This window comes from Diabrotica virgifera, chromosome 5 (genome assembly GCF_917563875.1).
Source record: "Diabrotica virgifera virgifera chromosome 5, PGI_DIABVI_V3a".
In the NCBI taxonomy this organism is placed as follows: Eukaryota; Metazoa; Arthropoda; class Insecta; order Coleoptera; family Chrysomelidae; genus Diabrotica; species Diabrotica virgifera.
This window is the reverse complement of record NC_065447.1, coordinates 207170632-207183443: the sequence shown is the minus strand read 5'-3', so window position 1 is coordinate 207183443 and position 12812 is coordinate 207170632.

Below are 12812 nucleotides of genomic sequence, written 5' to 3'. Positions count from 1 at the left end.
CTAAATACATTTTAGTGCTGTCAGAAAACAGAAAAATGTTTTATTTAAAAAATAAACATTGATTTTCGCTTAAACGAAATGTTTAAATTGCCAAGAGACAGGTGGGTGGCAGCTTTAACATTGAATTTAAGCGAAAAGCAATATTTATTTGTCAAATAAACATTTTTTTCCTGTTTTATGACAACAGTAAAACGTATTTTGAATTATATACATTCTTCTTTTTGTTTCAATTAATTTCAATTAAAAATTTTTTTTAACACCTGTATAAATATTTATGTTAGTGTTTATATTAGTGAATAGAGAATTGAATACCCTTTCAAATAAGCTATCACATGACCCCTATTATCATTTAAAAAAAAATCATCGATTACGTCATCAATCCCAGGTGGATGACGTCACTAGTATGATATATATGTCAAAAAATCGTAATTTACATGTTTTGGGATTTTTCCTTAAAGTCGCCGGTTTACGAAATAATGAATTTATGCGTTACTTTATGGGCGCACTGTATATTGTCTATTTTTCCTGGATTATATTCAGTAGATTTATATTTTTTGCCATCATTATCATACAATCTTACTAATAATCATCTTTGACTGCTCTTCTTCATTTAGTTAATTTTCTAATCAATCTGTTATTCAAGTCTGCCTAAATCAGGTTGTTCCGTAGTTTCAAAATTAGCATGCTTTTTGGAACTAGAGATCGTAAGTTTATATTTACTATTTTCATTGTTTTCTTTATCATTATATCAACATTCTACCTTATAACTGATAATTTTTAATTACAATTGCTAATTCAGTTAATTGTATTAAGTATTACATAAATAATATATATCCCATTCTTCATTTCACCTGAACTTTATTTTTCATTACTTTTGTTTTAGTCTAAGAGCTAGTGAACCCTCCGACTAACGGTCGTCCTGTAAGGCTAGAAATTTTTCTAGTGATAATTCATAGCACACCAAGGCTAAAAACCATAATCTGGCAGGCATCAGCGGTGCACGTGCATCTACCAGGTGAATCGAAAAGTGCAAATTTAGGGGTTAAAATAAACTTTCTCCTGTAAGGTTTAAATTTAAGTATGTGTTTGAGTAAGTCATTTAGAAGAAATGTGTACAATGACAGGCGATTCTGAAGAGCATAAGACCTTGCCAGGCGAGGGGAAAGATTAGGGGTTTTTCCTAAAATAATTTTTTTTGCATCGAACAAATTTTTTTAAGTTTTTTGAATCATTCCAAAAAGAAAAGGTCTTTAGTGATTTTTCTCTTAAGTTAATAGTTTTTGAGTAAAAATAAATGAGGATGGCAAGAGACTCGAATTGAATCAAAACGAAAACGATTCTTTTCTTTTTAATAGTTTTTGTTATATAAGCGATTGAAAATTTTGAAAATTGCGAAATCGGCCATTTTTAACCCTAAATCGGACATTTATCTAAAAATTTCAAATTTGCCAAGGTTGGTAGATATTCTTTAAACATTGATTGATGAAATCCCAAACAGTTTTTTGCAATACGATATCGGAAACCCCTTTGTTTTTTAATTGCTAATCAAGCGGTCGCGACACTGTAGTGTGAGGACGTTTGAGTTGGCATAAATTCATTATCTCGAGAATGGGCAAATTTCAAGAGAAATCCTCAGACAGGTCGATTTTTATTTTTAAATTAGGACTTTTTGGCATATATATATAATACTAGTGACGTCATCCATCTGAGCGTGATGACGTAATCGAGGATTTTTTAAAATGAGAGTAGGGGTTGTGTGATAGCTCATTTGAAAAGGTATTTAATTCTCTATTCACTAATATAAACATTAACATAATTATTTATACAGGATGTACAAAAAAATTTTTTTTATTAAATTAACTTTGATTAAATTTGACAAATAGAAGAAAAAAATTTTTTGTACACCCTGTATAAATAATTATGTTAATGTTTATATTACTGAATAGAGAATTAAATAACCTTTCAAATGAGCTATCCCACAACCCTTACTCTTATTTAAAAAAAATCATCGATTACGTCATCACGCCCAGATGGATGACGTCACTAGTATTATATATATGTCAAAAAGTCCTAATTCAAAATTAAAAATCGACCTGTCTGAGGATTTCTCTTGAAATTTGCCCATTCTCGAGATAATCAATTTATGCAAACTCAAACGTCCTCACTTATACTACACAGTGTCATGCCCGCTTGATTAGCAATTAAAAAAACAAAGGGGTTTTCGATATTTTATTGCAAAAAACTCTTCGGGATTTCATCAATCAATGTTTAAAGAATATCTACGTACCGTGGCAACATTGAAATTTTTAGATAAATGTCCGATTTAGGGTTAAAAATGGCCGATTTCGCAATTTTCAAAATTTTCAATCGCTTATATAACAAAAACTATTAACTTAAGAGAAAAATCAATAAAAACCTTTTTTGTTTGGAATGATTCAAAAAACCTAAAAAAAATTTGTTCGATGCAAAAAGAATAATTTTAGGAAAAACCCCTAATCTTTCCCCTCGCCTGGCAAGGTCTTATGCTCTTCAGAATCGCCTGTCATTGTACACATTTTTTCTAAATGACTTACTCAAACACATACTTAAATTTAAACCTTACAGGAGAAAGTATATTTTACCCCCTAAATTTGCACTTTTCGATTCACCTGGTAGATACACGTGCACCGCTGATGCCTGCCAGGCCATGGTTTTTAGCCTTGGTGTGCTATGAATTATCACTGGAAAAATTTCTAGCCTTACAGGACGACCGTTAGTCGGAGGGTTCACTAGCTCTTAGACTATTTGTGTTGTTTTCGGGTGTAATTGATACCGTTGTTAATGTATCATGTAGTGTGCTCATCATGAAGACTGCTTAGATAAATCTTCCAAGTTGATTTTCTGATTATCTTCAGATTATCATAAGGATAATCACATTTAACCTTTTGTCTTGCCTTGATACTGTACCTATATGTTCGTTTAGTTTAGTTATTTCATCGCTAGTAGAAGTAAATCAAATAAATGGTTTACCAGTTTCAAAGTTTCCGGATGACTGCTTTGTTTGTTTTTTCCTGGTCATTTCTTGTTCCATCGTGTCCCACATACCCGAAGAAGGCTAATGAAACCTGGATGGCATCTGATAAAGTTAAGTTATAGTTATTAAGTAAACGTTACCTTCCACTATTTTTCAAACCTTTATTATCAACCAAAACCGTACATGAAGAGCCCTTCTACCACGACAATGTCTCACGATTTTTAGTAGTGTTGTATAAACTCTGTAAACGGTTGTAACATTTTTTTTCACATAATTTCCACCAATATTAAAATACAAACTGATCTTATTGAACAACAAATTTTTGTATTCCATCATCATAGAGGTTTCCTGCATTATTTGGTAGCTATTGCAACATGGTCGTGTTAAGACTAGCGTCTTCGTAGGTTCTTCATTTGCAGAAACACTGGGTGCTAAATCGAGGCTATATGGAGGATGATCAAATTTTTCTCATCCAAATAATTTTGAATTTGCTTATGGGCATCAACATTAGTTTTTAAAAATTTGAAATTTGTAAATGTCAAAATGAACGAGAAAAATTTCCTTCTACTCGTTCAAAAGACTATCACTAATAGTAAAGGCTATCACAAGAACTTACAGCAGTATTCAACTTATATGACTGAGTATATTGTATTCTGCTGAATTAATATTTGCAATATTATCTTTAAATACTTACATTTTTAAATAGCTTTACTTCAAAATAACGTAAGATAACTCACATCAAATTGAGATAAAATAAGAAAAATGATCTGCTGCCTACTATTGCAAAGAGCGATAATCGAAATCCATATGTTTTTAGTAAAAATACAGTAAACATATGTTTTTTGTTAACATTTATTTGGATATTAATAAAGTATTGTTATATGTATTAGAAAACTATTATAATAAAGAGACTGATCTCTTTTTTGTGATTTAGAATTGTAAATGTTTTATTTTTTGTATTTTTATAACTATTTTGAAATAAAATGTTAATAAATAATTTTTTTGATATAAAAATGTTTTTTCTTTCCTATCTCTGATTTTTACTTTGATTGAACCAGTGGGGGATCTACGGGGAAAGAAAAGAGGAAAATTCCCCCCTCCCCTAACAAGGTCCAAAATCAAAGAAAAAAAATGTTGAAACATAAAAATATATTAGTTGACATGAAACTTAAACCAGAAACACAGACAAATTCAACCCAATAAACACGCTAGTTAGAAAAATTAAGGGAACTTAATGCATATAAGTTATTATTCATGTCTTTTATGTAGTTTATGTTCATCTTTTTTATGTCTTTTGGTTGGTGTTTCATTGGAAGTTCCCCCTAAGGCAAATGTCTAGATTCGCCACTGGATTGAACTGTCGTCATTACCATTTATTGCCATTTTTGAACGTAGACCTGATTATAATTTTGGTAAACGTAAAATTATTAATTAGCATAAAAATGCACTCGTAGATCCTATTACAAACTCATCACCTCAATAAATCAAGGATTTTAAAATAGACCCAGAGAGATTTGGAAACTGATCACTGACCTATCAAATCGCCGAGGTTTGATAATTTGAAAGAAAAATCCAAATCTTCAGTGGCGTAACAAGAACTTCCGTCGGGCCCGCAGAATTTGAAATGGGGCCCCTTTAAAAAAATTACTAAATGCAACATGTGTAACAAATACCTATATATGTGTTACAGTCCAGTAAATGAACGAAAAATATGGCGATACCGTGTAAGTTTCAGTGTCACCACCGAAGTGGTCAACTCAAGTCTTTTTGAGTTACTTATGAGTAAAATGTTTATTGTTCAACAAAAAACCACGTTGTTAGGCGATTTTTCGCAAATAATTAAAAGAGTAAGTATTTGCTTATAAAAAAATGAAACAAAAATGAAGTCTATCGACCCAGTAATAGAAAAGTTGTAGCTCATGACAAGATTTTCTTATTCGTCAAATTCCAAATCGAATATTTCAACGTGAAATACTAAAAAATGAAATACTTTTCGGGGAAGCTCATTAGAAGTTTTTTAAAGTGTTTAAAAGAAGCTTTATTTTTTACAAAAGTTTCTAGCATCAAAACTAAGCCAGTTACGCTTAAAATACAGTTAGTCCCATTTTTTGGTAAAAAAAATTGTGAAAATCTCCCCCTGTTTAGCACCCCAAACGAAACTATAATCATTATCGCCTTACAAATTACTAGACTTAGGCAAATATGCAAATAAAAACATATGAAATATGCGCATAAATTTGCAGTATTTTATACAAAAATATGCATGTTTATCTAGAAAATATGCATATAAAAATAAAAAATAAAAAATACTATATTTAAACAACTCAGAAAGTATTATCCATTTTATTTATAAACATATTTAAAATATCTTCATAATTTATAGTAATTAATATTTTGTATTTATTTTGCAAACTATGCTTCGGTATTTACCTATTTAAGTATTTTAACAAATAAAGATATTACGAATTTTTTTAACAAAAACTTATGGCTTCTGAGTAGGTACATATTACAATATATTTTTTAAATAAAAAAACTTCTTTCTACATCAACCGATGTTACTGGGGCATTTTTCAAATTTACGGTAATCTTTACTTTCACATTAAGAGTTTCCTAACTAAGAGTGTCCCACCTAGTACCTACTTGAACTAAGTACTTCAAAAAGGACCTGGTAACTATTCTCATAACAATTAAAATCAGGAATCTTGAAAATATCGAGATAATATGACTGTGAAAGCAGGAAGGTCCCCCAAATATGTACAGGAGTTTCTTGGTTTTTGTTTGTTTATCTAAGAAAAAATACTACGAGCCTAAATCTAAGCACACAACTAAAGGTTATTGTACGAGAAAACAAGGTTAAGCGACTTTTCAGTACATTATTGAATGATTTGAATTTTTAAGATGCTATTTTTTCATTACAAGAAATAAAAAAAATGCCTAAGAAAATAAGAAATATATCGATTTATTGCGAAGTTGCCTTGTGTCAGCACATATTAGAAAATATTCTCGTATAAAATAATATAACACACAATTATGTAGTACTTCCAGTTTTACCACAAATTGAGCAGTAAACTTTATCCTTATCCGTAGATGTAGGTTTTATCCAAATTTGAAGCATTGTTTATTTTCGGTAGTTTCAAATTGCAATTCACAATATTATTACAAACAAAGACAGGTGTTACCGGTTCCAATTTTACAACATAATTGATTTGTAAAACAGACCATCTCACGAAAAGATTTTACCTAGAGGTATAAACTAGCAGATTTTGGAACCCTTATTCAAGGACAAAAATACAACAAATATCTAGAGATATTGAAACAAAATTAAATATTCGGATTTCCAAGCTCTTGATTTATTTGATGAATATCTATACACCTAAAATTTCAAGTTATATGCACTTTATGCACACTTCTATAGAAATATACAAAATTTGACATTTTTGTATATTTTATGCATAATATGCAATTTGCATATTTGCCTAAGTCTACAAATTACTTAACTTTTTTATATGATCTGTAAGTTTCGCCGGTTCAAAGTGCTTATTTTTAAAAGGATTCTAGTTGAAAGGGTTTTAATTAGTCACTAATCACGAGTATATGCAAATTTTAAACAGCCGTATCTTAACCAATTTTTGTCTTACAGAAAAACAAAATAAAGCCAAAATATTTATAAAAGCAAGACCTACATTTCTTTACTCTTTGAGATCTTTCGTATCACTAATACTTACTTTTTAAGTTATTTTTAAAAAAAGGCATTTTTCCAAAATAAAAAAACTTTTTTTACTATGAAACCAAATTTTTTTTGACCAGTTCAAAGAACTTTGAACTGGTCAAACTTACCTACAGATCATATAAACAATAAATATTTAAATGAAGTAAAAGTCAGACTTACTCTCATTTAAAATGAACTTTCACATGCAACCCATTCAAGATTTAAATAAATATTTAAAGTAAATGGTAAAGCGCTAACGATAAATTTTTTTGGGGTGCGAAATAGGGGCAGATTTTCACAATTTTTTTTACCAAAAAAAGGGGTCAACTTTATTTGTGCGTAACTTGTATAGTTTTTGTGCTAGAAACTTTAATAAAAAATGAAAATAAAGCTTTTTTTGAAACATTTAAAAAAAGTTTTAATCAAGTAGTTTTTCCCGAAAAGTGCTTCATTGTTTGGTTATTCCAGGTTGAAATATTCGATTTGGAACTGGACAAATAAGAATAATTTTTCATGAGCTTCAACTGTGCTTTTACTGTGTCGACAGACTTCATGAATAAGTACACCATTTTTTTGTATCTTATAACTACATTTTTGCTACAAATATTTTTTCGATATCTAATATTTAATTCGATAAATACTTATTTTTGAGTTATTTGCGAAAAACCCGTCTGAAAACGTTGTTTTTTTTTGTTAAAAAATAAACATTTTCATTCGCAAATGACTTTTCCATTTCCGGACTAAACGTACCTATGATTTTCACCCCAAGGAGGGGTGTCACCCCCTCCTGGGGGTCCAACTTTGAAGTGGAGTGTACTAGAACCAAATCCAAATTGTCAAGCAAATACGTCCATCGTGACGTTGATAATTTCACTCCAAAACTGCCATTTACTGAAACTTCATTTTCAATACTGCACTGCTTAAAAAACGTATGTATACAAATAATATAACAACACATTTTTACATATTTATATTACACGGCAAGATTGGGCCCTTGACATATTGGGGCCCCCATAAGCTTGGTAAGCTTAGGGCGTGGGGGTCTCTGTTACGCCTCTGGAAAAGAGAAAACCCATTTCTAGATTTAGAAATATTGTTCTAAAATTCGGCAAATTGCAATTCTCAAATCTTACAATAGTCACGTACAAAGCATTATAGTTTATTGTCGTCACCATAAAAGTTCTTGAGACCGGAAAGGAGTAAGTTTCTAGATATGAGATAATTCACTTGCCGAATACGCCTATTTAGAAATTTACGTTTTTAAATTCAAACACACAAAGTAAAATCATATACCTATAACAGATTTTTACATAATATCAGACGACAAGATGGGACCCTGATCGATTGGGGCCCCCGCAAGCTTCACGCTGCGGGGGCCTCTGTTACGTCCCTGCAAATCTTGATGTTTTAAATACATTGGTTGGTATTTGGGAACTCCACTCAGTTCTATTGATAGCTACCTAAAATTATAAAAGAAATTTCTCTTCTTTTGCCCTTGTTCATTCAACATGGATAGTGAACTGCTCATTGATTACATTCTGAGTTAACGCAGACGAAAAATAATTTCAATAATTGCGAAATACTCTAAAAGGGAATTGACTTATGAGTTTTTTTTTTGTTTTTTCACACTGGTATTCGTGGACCATTATTATCAAACAGAAAAAATTAGCTTAAGTTCTTTATGTCCAGCGCTGGAATGCCACTGGAATAATGTGAATCTGCACTGGAATGTACCATTCCAGAGATCAATCCAGTCCAGTTGACTGGAATGACGGTCTCAGTGGCGGCTGGTCAGAGTCGGCAGTGCCGACCTACACATTTATGGACACATTATATATTTTTTAAATATTTAATTTAATCAGAGTTGATGATATTAGTTTCTGTGAAATAAAAAAAATATCTGTGGGATAATACAGACTAAATTTTATTCATTGTTTTTATAAGAATTCGATCGATCCCATACGTTAAGCGTTAAGTGATCCCTGTGCGCTGTGCGTAAGAGACTTTTCAAAAATGATCCTATAGCCTTGCACCAGATTGCGATTGTGTGTTTTCGGCAAGCCGTTCCCAGATTAAAGATTTTCTTGTAATAAGAAGCTATGGAATATTAGCCGATAGGCAACCAATTATACATTTCCCGTATTTATTTGAATGGCAAGTACGGCAGAAACCAATCTGCCGAGCGGTGATCTGCAAACGGTAGCAAGGCACGTACCTAAGCGCGCCCGGGATAAAATTATGAAATAGGTAAGTAGGTAGTTTTACGTCGGTTAATGATTGATATTGTAATTTTTTTAAGTTGTTAGGAATTACCATTTAGGGGACAGGATGAATCGGTGGATTCATTACATCAAGTTAATTATAGAGAACAAATAAAATTGTTTAACAAATTTGCTAATTTACTTTCTGACTAGAAGACATTTAGCGACGTACCTAAAACAGAACAGAGTGAAAGAATCAATTAGTAGTTACATTTTGATGCTTTTCGGTAGAAGTAGACGAAACTACTGATAGAGGTAACATGTCATTCACAAGTATCAATTGTTCTTCGATACGCGTTACGTCTAATATTTATGAGAGGTTTTTAGGTTTTCAGACGTGACTAGAAGCCATAAGACAGAATATATTTTTGGTGTTTTAAAGGACATATTAAAATTTTTTGATATCAAAAATAAATTGGTAGGGCAAATTTATGACGGCGCTGCCTTGATGTCCGGTGAATTGTATGGTCATATTGCACCAGGCAAAACTATTATTTACTCACTGTTATAAATCATTGACCTCTTTGACGATTCAAAATTTAAAAGTTACGCCAAAAAATTTTCAAAATATCTATATTAGACAAGTTCATTAAAAATTATCCATCATTCTTTAATCAAATAAAATAAGAAAATGGATTAACAGGTTTATATGCTGATCCAAATATTTTCGGAAGGTGGGATAAGTTACAAAATATGTATAATTTTATATACTGCAATTCATTAGGTACAACAAACTGTTCCCGAAATTAATAAATTATTGTGCTCAAATGTGGGCAAATTCTGCCTCATAGTATAGTACATTCTTTCACGGTTTTTGCTGTAAATTTTAAAGAACCACTTGGATTGACATAAAATTTGGCATACGCATAGCTAACATGTCAAAGAAAAAAAGTGATATGGTGCCAATGTGTGCTTTTGCCCTGGGGGTGAGTTTCACCCCATCTCGGGGGTGAAAAAATACATGTCCAAGATAAGTCCCGAAATGGATAAACTGACTAATTTTAAGCAACTTTTGTTCTATAGAGTTTTTCCACCAAATCAATACTTTTAGAGTTATTTGTAAGTGAATATATTCATTTTTCAACAAAATAAGTAACCAAGTTTTTAGACGGTTTTTCGCAAATAACTCAAAACGTAAGCATTCTGTCGAAAAAGATGTTCTTAGCAAAACTATAGCCTATAAAAAGGTGAAAAAAACGGTGTATATATTAGGTCTCCATACCTAGCAAAAGCAGAGTTATAGCCAATGAAAAATAGGTTCATATTCGAAAAATTCCAAATAGAATAATTCAATGTGAAATATCCAAATACTGAAGCATTCTTGGGGAAAACACATTACAACTTTTTTAAAGTGTTTAAAAAAGCTTTATTTCTGTTTTTATAAAAAAATTTCTAGCATCAAATGTAAGCAAGTTACGCTCAAATTAAAGTTGGTCCCTTTTGTTTTGGAAAAAAAATCGGGAAGATCACCCCCCAATTAGCAATTTAAATGAAATTAATCGTTACCGCTTCACAAGTTACTTTACTTATGTTATGTTTATATGATCTGTAAGTTTCATCGATTTAAAGTGCTTATTTTTGAAAAAATTTGGTATTAAAGTAAAATTTTTAAAAATTTTAATTTTGAAAAAAATGCTTTTTTTCAAAATAACTTATAAATCGTTAGAGATACCAAAAGATTCGGTGTTTCTAAATTTGCATACACTCGTGATAAGTGACTTGTTCAAGCCCTTTTAACTACAGCTCTTTCAAAAATAAGAACTTTGAACCGATGAAACTTACAGATCATATGATCAATACATACGGAAGTAAAATCTTGTGAAGTGGTAACAATTAAGTTCATTTGAAATGCTAATTAGGGGGTGGTTTTCCCGATTTCTTACCAAAAAATAAGTAACTTATTTACTTTTGGTGCTAAAAATTTTTTTCAAAAAAAAATAAGCATTTTTTAAGCAAAAAAACACTTTAAAAAAGTTAAAATGAATTTTCCCCACAAAAATGCTTCGTTTTTTGGTTATGGCACGTTAAAATATTCGATTTGGAATTTGACGAATATGAACCTATTTTTCATTAACTCTGCTTCTACTAGGTATACTGAGCTAATATATACACCATGTTTTTCACTTTTTTTATGTGCTATATTTTTGTTAAAAATTTTTTTCGACCAATTACTTACTTTTTGAATTATTTGCGAAAAACCGTCTGAAAACGTGGTTATTTTGTAGAAAAATTAACATATTCACTCGCAAATAACTCGAAAAGTATTAACTCAGTGAAAAACATTATAGAACAAAAGTTGCTTAGAATTAGTCATTTTATCCATTTCAGGACTTATTTCGAACATACATTTTTCACCCCAAAAAGGGGCGAAACGCACCCCTAGGGCAAAAGCACACATCGGCACAATATCACTTTTTTTCTTTGACTTGTTAGCTATGTGTATGCCAAATTTTATGTCAATCCAACAATCCAAGCGGTTCTTTAAAATTTAGAGGTTTTGCAATATTTTACCTTTAAAGTAATTTCTCTTGTCTCAAAAGAGTCAAAACGTATTGTTGAAACACCATGAAACAAGAGAGAATGTCAAACTTGTCTCAAATTTCAAATGTCAATAGAAAAAACTTTTAAAATCTCTCCAAAGCAATAATAAATTTTACAATGACGTTATAACCCATTTTGCTACTTCGAAACAACATAGACTAAATAGACTTAATTTATAAACAGGTTTAGGTTCTAAATTTACAGGACAAAACAAAAAAAAACAAAAAAAAAATAAAAAAAAACAAAAATTAAAAATCTCCTAATGAAATTGAAGCCTTTTAATTAGATTTCATACCTATCTGAGGAGACAAAAGCTTGCCGACCCTGTCCCTAAAGCCACGAGCCGCCACTGGACGGTCTATTTTTCATTCCAGCTTGCCCATTTCAGCGCCACTGGAGTATTATGAACAGCCAATCCAGTGCAGGATTATTGCATTAAGATTAAAGCATTATTACTCTAGTATTACCGATCTTACAGCTTTCGAAGCACTGAGTCTTAGTGATGTTGAAAAAGTAACTATTCGTTACAAAGTACTCGTTACTTACGAATACCGAAAGTAACGATTACTATACAGAGAGGCAAATCGTTACTTTGATTACTCTGATTACTTCGTTACTCCGTACCAATCGTATCAGAGCTAGTAACGACTATTGTATCTACTTTGATTACTCTGATTACTTCGTTACTTCATACCAATCGTATTAGAGCGAGTAACGACTATTGTATCTACTTTGATTACTTTGATTACTCTGATTACTTCGTACCAATCGTATCAGAGCGAGTAACGACTATCATATCTACTTTGATTACTCTGATTACTTCGTACCAATCGTAACAGAACAGTAACGACTATTGTATCTACTTTGATTACTCTGATTACTTCGTACTTCGTGAAGGTCGTTATTATATCGGAATACCTATACAAAATACCTACTTACTGAGAAATATTTTTCTCAATATGATTACCGGTACTCAAATGCAAAAGTAATCATAGTAATCAAATCATTTTTATCCCTTCCTTAAACAGATTGGTGAAGGTCGTTGTTATATCGGAAAACCTATACAAACCTACCTACTGAGAAATACGATTCTCGATATGATTACCGGTACTCAAATACAAAAGTAATAAAAGTAATCATAGTAATCAAATCAGTTTTATCCCTTAAACAGATCGGTGAAGGTCGTTGTTATATTGGAATACCTATACAAAATAGCTACCTACTGAGAAATACGATTCTAGATAATGATTACCGGTACTCAAATACAAAAGTAACAAAAGCAATCATA